At 39.8% G+C, this 19,565-nt stretch overlaps 1 long non-coding RNA gene across 1 annotated transcript in view; it reads right to left on the reverse strand.

The window, feature by feature from the left end:
* Nucleotides 1-3: 3 nt before the first annotated feature.
* The window catches only part of LOC119557112, a 37,483-nt gene continuing 17,921 nt past the window's right edge, over nucleotides 4-19,565 (reverse strand). The window contains exons 2-3 of the long non-coding RNA XR_005220040.1: nucleotides 15,622-15,721; nucleotides 4-219 (exon numbers count right to left, since the gene is read on the reverse strand). This is a non-coding gene — a long non-coding RNA (uncharacterized LOC119557112). The remainder of the gene's footprint in view (nucleotides 220-15,621; nucleotides 15,722-19,565) is intronic.

Consider the following 19,565-nt stretch of genomic DNA (forward strand, 5'->3'; position numbering starts at 1 on the left):
CTGACGTGGTTAGGGTCGCCGATGTTGCCGCAGTTGTTGCCGCAGTTGTTGCCGCGGATGTTGCCGCCGTGCTGCTCAATGGCTGGGCTGCCATAATGCTGCTGGTCCCGCTAATGGTTCCCCGCCGCCAATCGAATGGGCTCAACCTCTAGTGGGGCGGGGGCGTGCCAGCGGACACGAGCTGCAACTCCTGCAACGCCAGCGGCATGGTTCCTTTAGCTGGAATAAAAGCGATGGAGAACATAGTCAGACATTTTCTATAAAAACTAATATAAAATAAAAAAAGTAATAATATAAAAAATAATCTAATAGTAGAATTTGAACATAAAAGTTAACGAATTAAAATGTTACCAAAGTGGTATAGATATATGTACTATTTAAACAGTGAAATATCTTAAGGCGCTCCAAAATATATTGACACATTTCCCCAATCAGTAATCGGCTAGACCTTTCACCCTGGTACATATATATTTAAATAAAGTCACCTGATCAATAGATATGGGTACACAGAGAGAATTATTCAAGTACATTGTTCTTGAATTGAGAACATTCGTTCTTAATAACCGTGTAAGTACATTTTGGTATCAATGTTCCCAATACTTGAACAAAATGGTGAGAACAGAAAAGTAAAATTTAGTTTATTTATCAACTTTTTGATAGGTATACACTTCTGATTTGTTGAGATATACAATGTAAATAACGCCAATTCAACTTGATTCGAATATTTTCAACTTCAAAAATGTCGTTCTATTTTTATGAACATTTTCATGTCAGTTGAGAAAGTCAAAATGTCGTTCTATTTTTAAGAACAATTTCATCTCAGTTGAGAACCTCAGAATTTTCTCTGTGTACCATGATAATGTATACCCTAATCAGAAAAGCCAAAAAAAAACATATTCTAACCTAATCATACAGATTCTAACTTTACACACAAGAAAATCTGCATTTTGGCCAAAAAAATCTATATCATGGTCAACAAATAGATTGTCATACCTTGTTGAAGTCGGTTTCAAACTGCCAATCGACTTAAATCTGGAAATTTTAAATTTTGACCATTTTTTTCCAAAAATATGGATGAGTTAGCTTTAGTATAAAAGTTGTAAAATTGGTCAAGGAACTCATTTTTCTAAATCAGTTTGAAAATAACAAGGAAATATTTATTAGGCCAATAGCTGCTCTAAAATATATGTGTCCTTGATTTGGAAAATTTTTTTGGCAAATTACAGAAAAACAAGGTTCTGAATTGTTGACTAAATCGATCTTTTTTTTAATGAAACAATGTTAATAATGGTCTTAATATGAAATGACATACATTGCTGAACTCGTAATAAAATTTACCATCGTAATAAAATTGCCATTAAAGCCTGAAAATCTTAATTTTTGTACATTAAAAAATCATGAGTTACGAAATATATTACATTTTTATTTTGGAATATTAAAAAGTAAAAAACGTAAAAAGTACTAAATGGACAAAATATTTTAAGCACCTAATAAAATATGTATAGCATTATAAATATTCATAAAAGAGGTTATCTTTTAAGCTTTGTCATTATGTCCTTTAGGATAGTGTCAATTCTATGGATTTTTTCTGCTTGTGTGCATCCCTGTGCATTTACCTCGATTGCATTTTAAACACACCCACACTTCTCCAACTGGGGTCCTGCACTTTATGCCTTTGCAATTATCTATCCGCTTGGCCACGCCCCATTCCCCACGACCCCATTGGGCAAACAGGACCCACTCCCCACTGCCATGGCCGCATGTTTAATTAACTCTTTAATTAATTTATTGACAATTATTCTACAAAAAGCGAAAGCGAAAATTGTGTAATTTAATTAAATTAGCAAAAGGTTTTTGTGTCTCTCGCCCCGCCTGGCCTCATCGGCCCACTCCACTGCCCATTTCGCTATCTTGCCTTTACACATTTTGCAATTTTCGCTTTTGTATTTGCCAATTGACGCTGATTAAAGCCGCCCGAGTCGATGGCCCATAATTAAAAGATGGCTCGTTGTAGCCTAATGAGTGGAGGAGGGGCAGCAGGTGGAGGCGGGCACTGCCTTGAGTTGTTTCAAAGGGGCAAAAAGTAATCGGATCCGCAGCAAAGGGTTCGAAATGGACTCATTACCCCGCAGTGCAGTTCCTGGAATCGGGGATTCTGGATACTGGATTATGGATTCCGGATCGCCGGGAGATGCGAGAGGAGCTGCGAGTCCAGCTCCCAAGGACTGTTGGCACTAATCAAATTTTTGGCCCTCGGCCAGGAGGGGAGGAAGGCCATCGAAATGGCGCAGTGCCGGGGCTCTTTCATTAATTACGGCAGCGGCAGAAACACCAACTTAACTTAACTTAACTTAACTCAACTCAAGTCAAACGAGGCGAACCAAAACGAGACTCAGCCGGACTGAGCCCGACCTGCAACTCAGCTCAGCCCAGCTGAAGTCGAGTAATTAATTTCACTTTCGCTTGAGCGATGCCTTTGAATATGCGCCAGCCGCACGCAAGCCATAAAGCACAGCCGGAGTCCCAGGCTTCCCAGTCCGGATCCGGATTCGGAGTCGGATCCGGGTAAGAGTGTCGCTTCCTGGCCTCTAGAACACCGCCAACCCCCTAACCCTGAATTACCACACCCCACAGAAGACGTTCCTTCATTCTGACACATGATTCAGACGACTCCTTTAGGGGCTGTCTGGTCCATTACATCCTAATCATTGCGACAGGAACACGGAATCGTTGAGCCTCCGACTAACAGCAAATCAAACTGCCACATTTGGGCTCTCAGGGAAACAAGTCCTAATCAATGGGATCTACATAGGTGCCTTGGCCTGGGTCTACAAAGGTGTACACCGAAAGAAGAAAGGGTTTGAAGGTCTTATAATAAATACCAGTGTATTTAATGCAGTTTTTGTAAATAAATACATATTTTTTAATGCATGCAACGTCCAGCAAAATAGCATCTCTGTTATGCCTAATTAGATTTTGAACGTAATATTTATACATTTCACATATTTCCAAGAGCGTTATTGCATGTACTCATATTTTTTATAATTTTAAACATTTATTATCATATACAAGCATATTAGTGGGATATTTGTGCATTTTGTTTTCAAATTTTTCAGATTTTTATGGTCCCTGATACTTACCTAATTTTTAAATTTCCTTTTGCATATGAAAATATGTTCCAAGATCTTTGCTATTTTAAGCCTACTTTTTAGTTATCTTTTAACTTAAATCAACATCGAATAAACAAATCATTGAGAAACTTGTATGCCCCCTAACATATAAGTTTCCTTTGGTTTTGAAGATATTTTCCAACCCCTTTAATTCTTCTTTCCTCATTTTTAGTTGTCTAAATTTTTATCAACTACGAATAAGTAAGTCCTTGTAAAACTTGTGTACCTTTCACCTTTTAATGAACCCCCTACATGAATAAATAGATTTTAGCTTCGCCATTACAGCTTGTAATCGAATTGGGGTGGATGGCGTTTCCGCAGCGAAGTCGGGGTCGCAGTGCCCGGCACAAAGGCTTCGGTTCGGTGCAGTATTCCTAGCCCATCCCGATCCCAGTTTACTTTGCTCCTATTCCCCGGCAAACGCAATTACTCACTGCCAGGTCGCCGGAGTGGGTCTAATCACTTGACCCCACTCAACCTTGGGGCGCTTATAATATGACGTGGCCAGTGCAATCCAATCCGATCCGAGCAATCCCAGCCATCCCGGCCAATGTCGTGCCTCATTAACAACATCCGGCCAGTGCAAGGCATTTCCCCTTTCTCTACAGCTCCGCACCACACGACACTCAATAAATCAGCAAGTGTAATTATTTTCAACGCCATCGTGGTGAGTCGCGTGTGGCGAAAGTAGCGGGGAAAGTGGTGAAAGTTGGGGGGTGAAAGTTCCTCGGCGGCATTTTTGGATGGGGCTAGAGGGAGGGATGCCAAGGTCAAGAAAACACACATGCCCGGGATTGTGATGGCAGAGGGGACAACTTAAGCCCTCGAGCCTTCTGCATTTAAAAAAATTACTTCACATTAAAATTACTTAGGGAATGGAAGGCAATCAAATAAAGGCACAATGCAATGTCAGTTTCATTTCCATTTTTAATTTTTTTAAATAAATCCTAGGAGACCGTATTGAAAAAAATTCACAAGGACTTAGAAATCATTTTTAAATGTCATTCAAGGTGCCTTAAAGTATGCAGAGCAAAAAGTATAGTCGCCATTTTGAATGAATTCATTGTACATTTTAGGTTTAATTATGTTGTTGCATTCTTTCAGACATCCTTAGTGATATGTGTGTTCAAAGTCAATGTCTTGAAAATACAAGAAGGAAACGCTAAACATATATTTTTTAGGTACTATTATTATTATTCTTATCTTTTGGAACGTTGGCTGAATAAAATTATTTTTTAAATATTCACAATTTGCCCATGCCAAATTTTATTTATGTAGAATTGATTGTTTAGAATATATCTTAGCATATAACCCGATGTCTGGCTAAAAGAAAAGGGTGGTTGCAAAAGCACCAGCTAACAATATACAGGAGGTCTACGGAAATAGCACCATGGATATACATTCTTCCTGTGTGCCCGAGTCGATGGCATCGCGATGAGCCTCAGGGGAGCCACGATATCACATTTTGCACATATGTATGTAGCTTTGACCCGTGCCCATAATTCAAATTGAGTGGCAATGGCGGAGCTGAAATAGAATGCAGCAGCGGGGCAGCGGGGACGGTGAGCAAATTGGTTTCAGATTTAGTCCGAACGGGATGGCAGGACCCAGAAACGGGGACCAGAGACAGAGACACATGTTGCCCCAGGGGCGCAAAAGAATCACGACACCGAAATCGGGTCCTGCGAGTCCACGGTCCATATGTGCCAGTGTGTGTGAGCTGCCTTCCCTGTGTCGCCTGCGGTATGGAACAGATGCTGTCGCCCGACCAAGATCAACAATTTAATGGGCATCGTCGTCCTTGTATCGTCCCGTCGTTATTTCCTCCTGCAACCGCCTGCCAGGACCTGCGGCAAATGCTTGTTAACTAGTTATGCGGCGGCTCCGCTGTCCGAAACTTTAAACATCTGACACTAGTGCCAATGAAAGGAACAGGAGCGAGAACAGCATCGCCAATTGCCGCAGGAACTTTTTACATTTGTGCGACATCAGCATGACATTTGATTAATTCCATTAGGACAGACGGCTGGGCGGGGGAGCAGGGCATAGGGTTTGGGTTATGGCTCAAGGCGGCGGCAACGGGGCGTATGAGCAATCAGATGGGCGGCATCCACATCACGTATACGCACGGTGGGCTGAGCAATGTCACTTTGACTGGCGGCAGCACCTCTTAAATCGTATTTATGAAAAATGGAAAATATTTAAGTACAATTCTCACTCAAAGAAACCGTGAAATATTTTATAAAAATATATATATTGTATATAAAGGGCATGTTATAAAGGTTGTCCCCTATTTTCTGGTCCAACCACCGAGTGATTTTGAATTTCCTCAAGCCGAAGCTTAAAGTTATTGTTTGAATGGGTGAACCAGATTGCCCGGTGGGAGGTTGGGTTGCCTGGGAGGCAGACAAAGGGAATCGCGACTAGATATATTTTTGTATATGGGACAAAAACCGCTTATCGCTTCAAGTCTACTCAAGCGTCAACAGAGCGATTCATTCGAGAATTTCTTATGCTTCACTGAACCAGAAGTGTCGCCGTCGTCGGCCACGTCGTCATCATCCTCGTTCGCATAGCAGCTATATGGGTGTATATATAAATATATATATATAGAAATGCGGACACACACTTGCGGAGGTGAGTGTGTGAGCAAGTCATCCACCCCGTGGATGGGAACCCAAACCCATTACCAGTCCCCCAGCCAGACTCTATCATCATTTACACCGCCTGGCCAATGGTTGCCCCTTTTTGTGCCAACGCACTCGATTTTTCCCCCTATCCCATTGTCGGTTTTTATTGTTTTCTTATTTTTGCGTTTTTCTTTTCTTAACGTTCATTCATTTTTTCTGTTTTGCCTGGATCGTATTCTTGTCTAATGGAAAATTATTGAAAAGAAAAGCCAAATTGCACACTCAATTTTACACAGGGCTCGGCAGGAGGCTGTCATGTCCTGTTATTTCGTTCTCCCCAATGATTTTTTTTAATGCAGAAAAAGTAAAGTGCGTCTAAATTGAACGGGCGGCGAGGGAGTGAGTCGCCAAGCGGGGAAATGACAAAAGAAAAGCCAACATCGCCGAGCAATCTAAGCAGAAAAGGATAACAGTCTCCCAGCAGGGACACTCGTACACTTGTCAGCCGAAAAAAGAGATTAGACAGTTGTTATCATTGTGGATGTCCAAGTAAGTGACGGCTCGCACTGGATGTGTGCGAAAATAGACTTTGTATTTGGGTCACTCCCTAGCAAAACGAACCAGTCTTAAGTGATTTGGAATTTTGTAGAATTTTATAATTGCATTGGCCGCGTTCAGCAGAACAACATGATACCCGAACAACAACATCATTATGCAATTATCCATGGTATCGACAGTGCTATCGATTTTAAATCAATTAAAGTAATGCTAATATGTTAGTATTATAGTATGCCACAGAAAAACATTTTGAAAAACAGAAAACCTGGAATCTTTTTCTATTATTAGGTGTTACAAAACAAAATCTATCATCATCATTGTGGATGTCCAAGTAAGTGACGGCTCGCAGTGGATGTGTGCGAAAATAGACTCTGTATTTGGGTCACTCCCTAGCAAAACGAACCAGTCTTAAGTGATTTGGAATTTTGTAGGATTATATAATTGCATTGACCGCGTTCAGCAGAACAACATGATACCTGAACAACAAAATCATTATGCAATTATCCATGGTATCGACAGTGCTATCGATTTTAAATCAATTATAGCAATGTTAATATGCTAGTATTATAGTATGCCACAGAAAAACGTTTTCAAAAACAGAAACCTTGAATCTTTTACTATTATTAGGTATTACAATACAAAATCTATCATCATCTTTATGGATGTCCAAGTAAGTGACGGCGAGCACTGGATGTGTGCGAAAATAGACTCTGTATTTGGGTCACTCCCTAGCAAAACGAACCAGGCTTAGGTGATTTGGAATTTTGTAAAATTATATAATTGCATTGGCCGCATTCAGCAGAACAACAACATCATTATGCAATTATCCATGGTATCGACAGTGCTATTGATTTTAAATCAATTATAGTAATGCTAATGTGCTTGTATTATAGTATGCCACAGAAAAACATTTTGAAAAACAGAAAACCAAGGATTCTTTTCTTTCTATTATTAGGTATTACAATACAAAATCTATTTATAAGTAAGTAAGACCTATACTTAGACCACCAATTGCTATGCTACAAACCAGAATCCCCCGTATTAGCTCAGCTAGATGGATGTGCTTTAGTCATACTTTAAAAAAAGGCTGCCGAATACCCCGCGGAAATGTAGTACATGAATAAGGACCCGTTCTCAGGACCATTTCTCCGCTTAATCTCCGTCGAATGCCCCAAAACAGATGGCAGGGGCGCCGAAGGACATCGCCGCCAACTGACTTTAAACAAAACTGCGACCCTTTAAGCTTATGATTTATTCAAGCAAAACAATTTTGCATTACAAAAGGGCATAGAGCTCACGGGCCGCTGACCACCGACCAGAAAGCGCAACAAAGTGCTGGACACTGGTCTCCGTCGCCGTCTCCGCCTCCCTTTCCCCGCGGGAAGTGGAAAAGTGGAAAGTGCCAGGGGTTGGGGTTGGAAAATACTCGGTAGAAATGCGGGGCAGGCAAGCAGAACTATGCAGTGGGGCACAAAGAAAGAAAAGAAAGCGGAAAATGAGCAGCGAACGGGGCAAAATTGCCAAACAAAGGCGCCATTTCCACAATCGACGTGGCAGCAAAAGGGCTCCCCAGGAGCAGGGGCCGTGCCACGGGGTTGTGTGCCCAGGGTCTTAACTTTACATATATTATAGAGGCCTACGCTTACACACGGCGAAAGGCGAAAAAACCAAACGGCACTGGACTTCCAGCAGCCGCAAAGCAGGCAACACTTTTCCCACAAAAGCGGAAAATTCGAAGGTCCTCAAGCGAGCCTTTGTCCTTTGAAATTAAGAGAAATGTATTGAGAAGGTAATGTCATAGTGGGTTAAGGTATATACAGTAATGTTAATATATCTCGATGCAAGCTAGGTTTCTTTTTGGAATTATAAATTCTTTCATACAACCCTTGATAATGGCTTATATATAAAGTTTCGAATATTCCAAAAAATTAATACTAAGAACTCTTCGAAATCCTTTTCAAGGGGTATTCCTTATATCTTGTCTTATATCTAAGCGTAAGGCTGTATGACACTAGCTTGATTTTTTTGCAAAAGAGTAGCTTAAAAACATTTTATAAAATTATTTATAAATTCATGTTTGGGCTAACATGACAAATAAAGCCAGTCAGCTAGTGAAAAATTAAGCCAGTGTCATAAGGCCTTAGGTAATTTTAGAAGTTACTGAAGACATGAGTTACAGTACTTAAAATATTTGTTTGGAATTGAAGCTTAACCGAATCGACTCTGAGTTATTGAACATTAAATATGACAAAGTAATGATTTTTAAACTTAAATCTTCTGTTTAAAGAGAAGGACTGTAGATTAGGTTTACCCTTTTAAAAGGAATTCGGGAAAAGGGTAAGCAGAAACGGTCCCCAAAGTACTGAATATAACTTTGTTTCGCTGTCTCATTGATATGAAAGTTCTACTTTCTTTCTCTGTACCGGAGATTGTGGGCAAAAGGTGAACGGGTGGCCCGAACTCTCAACACAATGAAACAACCAAAGGGGATGGGAATCCTTGGCAAAATCAATTTCAGTATCTTATTCGTCCCCCTTTCGCCCAGTCCAAGAGGACACTGAGGCTCTCTCCAACAAAGGAAAATATCTTTCATTAACTAATTAGCTTACTTTTTCCATTTAGCGGGAGTGGATTGTTGAGGGGGCGGAGAAGGGGCTCCAATCTCTGTTGGTTTTGCTTTTGTTTCCAGTCTGAAAGGATAACGTGTAGAACGGTGCTGGCATTAAAACACAACTACTTTCTTCTTCTGCTTCTTCGTTAGTAGCCCCCCTTTTTACCTCTTAAGACCCACATCGCCGCCTGTGCCTTTGGTCTGGCCCGTCGTTGAGTCTTTGTTATTTTACGCTTTAGAATTCTTTTGGGCATGCCAAGCCAAATTTGTTCAGCATCCTCCATCATCGGCCACCAACCCCCCCAATCGCAATTTTCCACCCCGGTTTTCCACGCTTTTCCGAGGAGCAAAGAGCTAGGGAGCAAGGAGCGTGGAACATGGAGCATGGAGCATCGAGCATCTGCGGTCGGAGCCGCTTCGTCATCGTTGTTGCCTCGTTGCCATACACTTTGATTAAAGTGAAAATAAATGAGGGTCCTAGGCAACTGCTGTTGGCCTAGACCCACACCCACACCCACACCCACACCCATTTTCCATACCGACCCATTTCCATTTCCATTCCCATTGCGCCGTGTGCGTCTTTTTCAGCCCGGCTTCTGCTTTTCCTCTACTTTTTTCACTCGCTCTCCACTGCGGGCAACTTCATTAGATGGCTACAAACACAAATTTCAGGCGGCCAAAGCTCTCCGCTTGCCTCTGTCTTGGCTACAATTAAATAGACCGTTATAACGCCGACAACTGGGCCGAGAACGGTAAGGGGAACGAAGATGAGAGCCAGGACGATGGCTGGGAAATTCATTTAAATACGGGCCGCAATCGGGGGCTGGCGCAAATTAGTCAAAGCAACTGCTTACCAGCACTGAAATTGCCGGCCTCGGGATCGGAGTGGCCCAATTTGATGCCAAACTCGGACCTGGAGCATTTAGCACTGGCCATCGCCTAGTATACACTGTGCAAAATAGGTACTAAGTACTATATGTACAAGTGCTATCCATCAAAAATGTTGATGTTGTGATACCCCAGCTCATCTTTGGAGTATTGCTTCACCATTTAAATATGCTTTTTCAGTTTAAAGCAACTTAATTATTTTTGGTCTAAAGAATTCACGGAACTATTTTAGTAAATTAGTAAACAGAAATTCGTTATATTTTGTATATCTAAGTATAAAAGGTATTATCCGATCACTTTTAGAATCCTGTTTGATCCTTATTCATCGGCACTTTCATCTTATAGGAACTACATTATATTAAGTCTGAAGAATTCGCGGTATTAAATAAAAGTACAGTAAATTAGTAAAACAGAAAAAAAAGTTAGTTCATATATAATATCTTGCTAAATCAATATTGTTTGCAATCTAATTTTAAGGCCAATCAATTATTTTTCGTCTGAAGAATTCATGGAATTATTTACAGATTCTGTAAATTTTTAAATATATCAGTTAATGACAAAAAACATTATTGTAGACGTGCTACAACAATATTACTTACGATTAAATATATTAATATATAAATGATTTTGACAATAAACTAAATATGTGTTCTAGATCAGCAGCAATTGCAGACTCAAGATAGATTTTCTGTATATGCCTCGTACTTACAGCAAGGTATGTGAAGACATAGTATCTAGAACAATGTGCCCACATTAAATAAGCATTTTTGAAGCTAAGCCCATTTTTATCCCTGAAAATATCAACGATTTCCCTTAATTTTAGCTGAAATACCTTTTGCCTTGCATGTACCCTCTTTATTCAACGAATGGCGCGTGTAAAAACTAAAACAAATAAATAAATGTTGTACCTGTCTGGGGAATTGAATGTGGACCCTTGTCCAAACGCTTGATGTTCGAGGATATTAACCCCTGGGATATAAGTTTGGCAAAGTGCCCCATCCTTAGATAAAAAGAAAAGGCGAATTCTGGGAGACATTTTTTTGGTAAGTGCAGGTTGAGGGCAGCTTCCAGCATCTTTTAAGGACCAAATACAATGGCCAATAAATTGGCGATCCGCCCTGCGCATTAACCATCCGCATGGAGGCTCAGAGCACGGGCCTTTTGCTCCAAAGGAGGTGTCCGTCGTCCTTCGCGTTTAATTCAATAATGCAGCGGCAACTCGTTTGTCATTTGATGTGTGCCACGCCCACAGCCCACCGCCCACCGCACATCAAGGTCCTGAAAGATGAAGTGAAACAGAGGGAGAACGAAAAAGAAAACAGGACATGTGTGTGAGCCTCCATTGACAGGCTTTCAATTTCTTATTTCCTCGTCTGTTGTCAGATTTTCATGCGGTGTCATGTTCGTGTCTCCTCCATCGTTCCGAATCAATAATTTTATTTCCTTTCCTTTCCGTGAGCGGAGGCGGCTGGAGCCACGCCCCCATTTGGACCAGCAAAATGTCAACCGGGAGGAGCGTCTCCTGCAGATTGCTTTAACGCGAACTCACTTACATCGACTCACATCAATTTGTTGCCGCCCGTTTTAAACAATAACTTCATTTGCAGGCAACTTTTTAATATGGCCATGTAAATATATGCACAGCGTTCCTATCGCACGAATCTCCGAAATGGGCGGACCGGCGTTGCAGGGGGCGTGGCTGCTCGGCTGCTCTGCTCGCTGGCAGCAACTCAATTTAATGCTATTATAGTCGACATAAAATTGATAAAGTGTGCTGCTGCATGTGCCGGGAATAACCAGGCAAAAACGAATCTGAAGGCTGGACAGGGTAGAAAGACGCCCCCCCCTGCTCATCCTCCCTTCCCATCAGCCAGGTCCACAGCATAACTGGTATACCCGTAGCCTAACTACGGATAGCCGTATCTATGTGTACTAGCAAAAAAACTTAACAGATCCCATTTATTTTATATAAAAACTGTATCAAAACTGGACTTTTAAAGATCCTGTCTAAATGAAACTACAAGTTTTGACTTAAGGTTTTGGTTAGATAACATAATTATAAGAAGGTTTATAAGAAGTGTAAATATTGTAAAACTTAAAGTTAATTTCACTTATTTAATTAAATCTTTTTTTCGTAATTTTATTCAGTATTATTATTACATTATATTATGAAATATTGATTTAAAAGGTTTATTTATGGAAGTAAAGAAGAGTTCATATTGTGAATTAAAAAAAATTACATTTATCTCAAAACATCCCTTTTATGTACCTATATATTTAATTTGCCCTATAAAATAATGACTATTGTATGATTTTTTATGGATTTTAAAATTTCGCACCTAAAGAAAACGACAATTTTCGGAGTTACGAGAGCTTATAATATCGATATAATGGATTCATAAGAAAAAGTAGTTATTGTGATTATTTTATTTCAACACATTTTTCCCCTATTTTTTAATAAATAACTTCTAATCTAATTTAGTTCTTTCTATTTCTCTCAGTGTTTTTCGGCACTTGGGCGCATTGGCTGTGGAAATTAATTACCAGTTGGTGCATAGAAATGCAAGCAAAAGAGCTGCCAGAGAGAAAGCGGAGATACTTTTGGCTGGGCACTTTCGTTCTGATTTTGATTTCGCTCATGGCTGCAGCTGGACCAGCCTGCCCCACCCTGAGCCACCCTGGACCACCTTGCACCACTCTAAAATCACCCTCGCACAGAACACTCGACGCTTATCGGCAACTGTGCGAGATTTCATAAATTTCACTGGCCATGCCAATTTAAAAAGAAAAATCGGCCATGCCGCTAAAGGAAACAAAAGTTGAATCGTTAAAAAGCAAAAAACGGACGCAAAATTTGTGGCAAACTTTTACAAAAAAGCATTCAAAATTACAAAAAAAAAGTGTGACCGAGGAGGCAAGAACAGAACAGGGAAAACACAAGTGGGCTAACAGCAGGCTGTTGAAATCAAAAATATTATAGTATACCGAGGGGTCCGTACGCCAAGTGCAAATATTACCCATTTATTCCGGTGAAATATGCACACATTTTACCACAATTGAATACAACGAGTTTAATAAAATTTGGATTATAAATCTAGTGCCGAATAATTAAATACTTGTAAATCAGAAATAAATTAAGATGTCTAAATTTACTAAGGAGCTGTTTATTTTCAAGAACTCATAAACCTAACAATGAAATGTTCCTGATTTTTTTTATCAACAAAAATTACTCATAAAATATTCCCTACTATTAAAAATTTTGCATTTATTTGTTAAATCTTGGGAAAATATCTACCTTTTTTGCAGAACTTCCTTTCCACCAAAGCTATCGCCCAGGTTAATAATTCTTTTCAATTTTGCGATTCGGGTCAACTTGTATTTTATTTATATATACTTTTGACTTGTTTTTCCCTGCGAAAATGTTAATAATTGGCTTGGCTGTTCAAGGCAGAAGGACCTTACAATAAATTGCTTGGGATATTATCGTTTCGGCCATCGCCGCGTCCTTGTCCGCCCCCCGAACAACACCACCCACCGCCACCCACCACCCACATTACACCCACCGCTCGAACTCGAAATTGATTACAGTTCATTTCATTTTGGCTTTGTTTATTTCCTTGCCCCCTTTTCCATTCCGCGGCCGACTTTTCCGCCCTCCTTGGACCCGCAGGAGCACTGATATGGCCAGCGGTTTTTCCATTTCAATATTTATTTGTGAGTTATTATTATTATTATTGCCGCCGCGGCCCTCGGTTCGAACTTACCCAAATATTACTTTCGCGCTTTTTCCGCTTTACTTTTCACAAAAATTCGCTTTCTGCTGACTTTTATTTCATTCGGGGAATTACACAGCGAAACGCTCATGGGGTTTTCACTCCGTTGTTCAAATTTTTTGAAAAATTGCATCAATTTAATTTAAAATACTGAGGAGAAATATTATATAATTGGTTCATAAAATTCCTAGCATTTTTTCAATGATACTCAATATTAACTTGCTTTTCAAAATAGTAAACACACACATTTAATTTGTGAATTTAATATCAGTAAAATGTTTTCATCTGCTTGGTCCCCAATTAAAATATTGATTTCGGCCTTCTCTTAAAATGTTTTAATGAGGATTTGTATTCAATTTAGTCTACAATTTATAAACGCAAAAATAAAGCCATAATACCTAACGACTGTGTGTGTTTGATGGTTTAGATTGGCGTTGTTTCCACACATTTCAGTCCAATTTAATGGAAGTTCGTTATTGTTTTGCCCCGCCTTCCCCGCATTAAACTGAATAAGCAGCACCGATAATTGCATAAGTTTGATTAGTTGTTCGAGTCTCGATTTAATAATGCAAAAGCCGATCCACCATGACGGACGGGCCCCAATCAACGCAGCATAAATATTTAATGTGGGCTAACATATTGCGGGGGCGGGGGCCAAAAGTGGGTGTACTGAGCAAACAAGCCAAGTAAATGAAGTTAATAAGCGAAGCGGTGATACGGACAAAATAGATTGGCATCGACTAAACCCAGATAAGACGAGCATGTTGGACATGTTTCATGCCAAAGGTCCCCATTGACCCTTTCCTTCGCTCTCTGGCTAATACAGCTCAATAAACAGAAACAGCAATTATTACTAAAGTAAAAATGGTAAGTAGCAGAAATAAATGTGAACTGTAAGCCATGGATTTTTCTCAGAAAGGTAAATACATTTTAAATAAACTAAACGGTCGGTTTTAAATTTTTTACCTGGTTGACTAGACTACAAAGTCGAAGTAGCTAAAGTTTTTTTGTAGTAAGCAGTCAAAAAATAGTGTTCTATAATATTGATAAGGATCACCCTTATTTCCTTTTCTACTTTTCAATTTTATTTAAACCTAATCTTTATTTAAACGTTGGTATTTATGTAAATTGAAATGCGTACTTGTATTTTTTATATTAACAAAAAACGTGAATTATTCATAAATCAAATATCTCTGTTTTTTATTTAAAACCTATTTAACATAGTTTTTGTTTAAATAAACATTACGTATTGTACATCGATTTTTGCATGAATTAATCTCAATGGTGTAAGGCGAAATGACACCCGAAATGGTACTCCATAAACCAAATTCAACTCGGTTAACTGCTTGGGGAGGCAGTTCACCGAATTAGCTTTTAAGGTGAAAACGGAACCCATTTGACTCCGTGTCTGACGATTAAGCATCTTGACTCCTGTTTCGATTCCGATCCACCCCCGAAAAGTACAGTCGCCATTTGGAAATTTATGCGACTCAGCGGCTCATTTAACACCGAAGACGATTTAATTCCGACCCCCCCGACTTCCCCTGCGATTCCCGGCTGATTAGTAGTAGATTGTTGTTGTAATTAATAGACGGCTACGCCCGGAACCACCCACCGCCTTATAGAGGGTTGCCAGGCAGCGGTATATACAGTATTTCGGCCCGGGCGGTCCATCCGCAGAAATCTGTCATAAATGGCACACCGACAAGGACGAAAATGCAAATCACAATGAGCCTTTTTATTTTCCTTTGGGCCGACTTCGCTCTTCTTTGCATTATTCCGTTATTGTCGTTAAGGCCACAAATATGCGCATAATTAATTGGCCGTCTGCTTTTTTTTCGGGATTTGCTGAGTAGATTAAATGGCATTTTGTCAAAGAGTATTCTGTGTTTTAATTAACCCCCCAAAAAAGACAAAACCAAAGGGAAAACCCTCTTGACCCAACTTTTGGCAAATGAATTGCCCAAGTTATTTTCCCACCAGACACTTACCAATCGATCGACCACTCCAGTGGTCCGAGGTGTCCAGTATCTTGAATCCCGAAATCCTGTCTCGGTTCGACTCTAAGTACGTAATGCCAAAGTGTTCGGTCTGCAGATGAAAAACGGGCAAATGGAACTTGTTAGTTTATGACAAAGTCAGGACACTCGGTGATATTATGATGAAAAATGTAAGCAGATTTGACAGCCATTTGCCACGAAAGGATGTTCCGACCGGGTTTTGCCACAACTGGGATCGGGAAGTGGACGTGGAAGTGGATGTGGAACTAAAACCAAGGCAAGCCCAGGAATGAAGGACGACTGACAGCTGCTGGGCAAAGGAGACGACTAAAAGCTGCTCACGTCACTTACAGCTCAAGATGTTCTAAAATTCTTGTGCCCATAAAGCAGTGCAGGTCCATCGTCCTGCCAACACTTTTTCCACGTCCACATCCACATCCACGTCCATATTCACATCCACATCAACATCCTCATCCACATCCACCATCCACATCCTGAATATCCTGGCACACCCCATTTATGCATACCATATTGGCCGAGTTTTTGTCTGCGTTCGCATGCTTATTAAATATTTTATATTCGATTCGTTTGGCCAAGCCTCCGGCAGCCATAAATTAAGCCTGGCAATGAAAACATTTAAATTGCAATGTTATGCAGCCCCCCACAAGCCAACATCCCCTCCTTTTCCACAAGCCCACAAACAGTTCAATTAATTGTGTATGGCCGTAAAACGAATTGTGCATTTTTATGCCCATTTGTAGGTACATTCAACATGCCTTGTTTTCTGCCCATTTATGCTGCAAACAGAATAAACTTTTGTCTGTCCATTTGTGTAAAAACAAAGTTGGTGTTTAGCACGCTTGTATTTTGATCCTAAATCGTCCTATCAAATAGGGAAAAATAAAATAATAGTCCAACATGTTTTCCATAAAACTGTGCAATTGTTTTAAAGCTTGATAGGGACTTGATAAAAAAGATACATTTTTCAGCCATTTGGGGGCACTTCATTTCCATCTTTCCTTGCCCAAATGAGTTATCAGCTTTACAAGCAGCTAATAAGTCGGATCAGCTTGGCGTTACCAGACCCTTTCTTTCGGATCCTGGCAAATGCCTAATTGAAACGTAATCCCACTGCCACGGACGAGCGGCAAATTCAAAAACTTCTTTTCATAGAATTAAGCCCCAGTACCTACACTCGGAAAAAAACCCAAGTCGACTTAATATATTTTTTTTTAATATCTTACACTAAAATATTATCTCTAAGTATTGCAAAAATCGAAAATACAATTATTTCTTACGATCATATTTAGAATTAAATGTAATTTATATAATGCTTGAATGAAAATTAATTCATTTTCTTGCTTTGAGTAAATATAAGGTACGAAAGGGACATGCAATTAAGTTACTTTTACAATGAGTTATATATTTAAAAAGGACTTAAGCTAGCTTGCAACATTTGGCTCAGTGTACTCTCTTCCCTTGGTTACACAAAAACACATACAAATGGTTGCATTTTTGAGTTGGTAATCCGCGCCAAAACAGCGCCAACAACGCGCAGCATGGAGCGCAAAAAATATTAATTGGAAACAAGAGGCTTTCTCCCTTTGGATTGTTCCGGTTTTGTGCAAATGCACTTAAAAATGGTCCTTCAGTTATGTGTTGGCACTTGGAACATTTTTGCTCATTTGGGCTAGTAATAATGAACAACAAATTGTTAACGAAAATAGCAGCAACATATTTTGTACTTTTTATATGAGTACTTAGCCAAAGTGGATCGTCAAGCGCTTTAGAGTACCTTTGGACAAACATAAGACCATAATAAATGATACACAAATTAGCATTTGAAATGAGTGTCTTATAAAACACTTCGAACATTAACATAAATAAAATAAAAACTTATTTCATTTATTTATTAATTTTTTACTAATTTTAAAAATGTTGTCAAATGATTTCTTGTTCAAAAATTGCCTTCGTCTGAACTCATTCAATAAATAAAACCATGATTTTCCTTTAAAATACTGATAATGTCTGCTCATTAAGTCAGATTCTATCAAAAACAGTTCTGTTTCTCCATGGAATTCGCTGAGAGAAAACTTCCTGGAAGAATGATTTCGAAAGCAGGCAAACTTTAGCTCTATATCATGTGGCTGTCACTGGAGGAAATTCCCAAAACAAGCCTTTTCTGGTTGGGCTAGGGTATCACGGACTGTGGCCACGCCCCCCGCCTTTCCTTAACCGACAATTTTGGACCTCGACCGCCGTATTGCTGTGTGCACTGTGTGTTCTATGTGTACTATTTGTTCTGTGCAGGGCAATATGAGAGCACCCGACGTGCGAAATTCGCGTAAATAAATTTAATATCTGACGCAATCTGCCACGAAAAACAAAAGCCCGAGAGCCAAAGAGAAGCAAAAAAAAAAAGGAAGTGAGAAAAACCTACAAAACTTCCGCGCCATAGAAGGTTGTGCTTTTTTTGGTTCCTTGTTTTTTGGGTTTTCTTGTTCTATATTTTTTGTAGCTTTTCCTGAATTTTCTGTCCGCCATCGGCGAGCGATAAAGAGAAGGGGACATGAACGTAAACGAATTTGTAACTCGATGATGTCGGCTCGCAGCTCACTTTGTGCGCCGTGTTCCAATTTCATTATGCAAAAATCCGGCGAAAAGGCAGCGAACATCCAACATCCCATAAGCAACATCCTACATCCCACATCCCGACTAGAATGCACTGCTAAAATGATTAAACAAAACATAGGAAACGGCATCAAAAAATTCGGGGACAGGCCGGATGATTATACATCGCAGATTTCCATTTGGTAAATAAACATGAATTCGGGAAGGGATGTGCTCTTCAATTGATGGGTGATGGGCTGAATCGTTGCAACAATATGGCGTTAATTGTTTCAAATTGCTGGACAATATGATCCCATGGAGGAAGTAAGGATTTGATTTGATCGTTTTTCGAAATGTTTAGTGATATCAAGTTATATCATTCTGAATACAAATGTTCTTTAAGACTAATCAAGAACGACTTGGTTTATAAATTGAACAAGATAAATGATGTATCCCAAGGAACCTGGTGAGAACCATCCTTTCAGAAATGTAACCAATCTGTTATCATAAATATACCAACTTTAAAGTCTTCAAGATTTCAAAAATATTGAATAAATTCGTTGGCCCCACAAAATTGTCAATAAAAGTAGGTATCCCTAAAGTCCGATACAGGGACTCCGGCCATTCTGGGTCCTTAATCATTTCGAATTTTTCGAAAAATTCCTGCTGGACATTGGCCGTTATCGCTCGTCCGGCATTTGACGCCGTATAACATTTTTATTGCCCTTATATTTAGCTGTCCAGACTTTGGGCCCATCTCTCGCCGACGGCTGTTGTTGTTGTTGATGTTTTTTGACTTCATTCCATTGAAATGTAGAATTTTTATGACACTTTTGCGTTGCGCTGCTTTGCTGCAAATATGCAAATTTAGCCTCCCCCATCTGCCTGCCACGCCTACATTCCATTGGCCGCCTACACGGACAGCCTCCCAAATAAATTTATTTGAAATACCCGTGTTTAAGTTTTTACGCGGCCAGTACGTACACTGAGCAAATTCTAAAGCGGTTTAATGTGGAGCGAATTTGTATTTCGGAATTTGTAGTTTGATAAAAAAAGTTCTTTGATAAAAAAAGGAACCTCTGGAGCTCTGAATTTTAGTAAAACCCTTGGCAACATTCCGACTATTGAAAATTCACACATTAAAATGCGATGAGAAAGGTTTTTCTTTGGGTGTAAAAACCAGATTCTGGTGGACGGACATGGAAGGCGGTGAAAAGGAGGCGTGGCGGGCTGGCAGTGAAAATATTTATGCATTTGGCCGTGAGGCAGTTTAAAAACTGAGCTGATGAGAGTTGGGAGGCAAATGGGTGGTGGGTGATTCTACG

The sequence above is a fragment of the Drosophila subpulchrella genome, chromosome X, assembly GCF_014743375.2.
Source record: "Drosophila subpulchrella strain 33 F10 #4 breed RU33 chromosome X, RU_Dsub_v1.1 Primary Assembly, whole genome shotgun sequence".
Classification (NCBI taxonomy): Eukaryota; Metazoa; Arthropoda; class Insecta; order Diptera; family Drosophilidae; genus Drosophila; species Drosophila subpulchrella.